Source organism: Petaurus breviceps, unplaced genomic scaffold, assembly GCF_028583685.1.
Source record: "Petaurus breviceps papuanus isolate PSGF00001 unplaced genomic scaffold, PetGlider_PUasm1.0 90823, whole genome shotgun sequence".
NCBI classification, from domain to species: Eukaryota; Metazoa; Chordata; class Mammalia; order Diprotodontia; family Petauridae; genus Petaurus; species Petaurus breviceps.
The window spans coordinates 17,460,703-17,460,941 of record NW_027187352.1 but is presented as its reverse complement, the minus strand read 5'-3'; the positions used below and the strand labels follow the sequence as shown (position 1 = coordinate 17,460,941).

The following is a 239-nucleotide window of genomic DNA, read 5'->3' as shown; positions in this document are numbered from 1 at the left end:
CTTTCTTTCTTTCTTTCTTTCTTTCTTTCTTTCTTTCTTTCTTTCTTCCTTTCTTCCTTTCTTCCTTTCTTCCTTTCTTCCTTTCTTCCTTTCTTCCTTTCTTCCTTTCTTCCTTTCTTCCTTTCTTCCTTCCTTTCTTCCTTTCTTCCTTCCTTTCTTCCTTTCTTCCTTTCTTCCTTCCTTCCTTCCTTTCTTCCTTCCTTCCTTCCTTCCTTCCTTCCTTCCTTCCTTCCTTCCTT

At 38.5% G+C, this 239-nt stretch overlaps 1 protein-coding gene across 17 annotated transcripts in view; it reads left to right on the top strand.

Moving 5' to 3' along the window:
* DLG2 (discs large MAGUK scaffold protein 2) overlaps nt 1–239 on the top strand; it is a 2,470,643-nt gene that overhangs the window by 1,268,385 nt on the left and 1,202,019 nt on the right. The window lies entirely within an intron of this gene.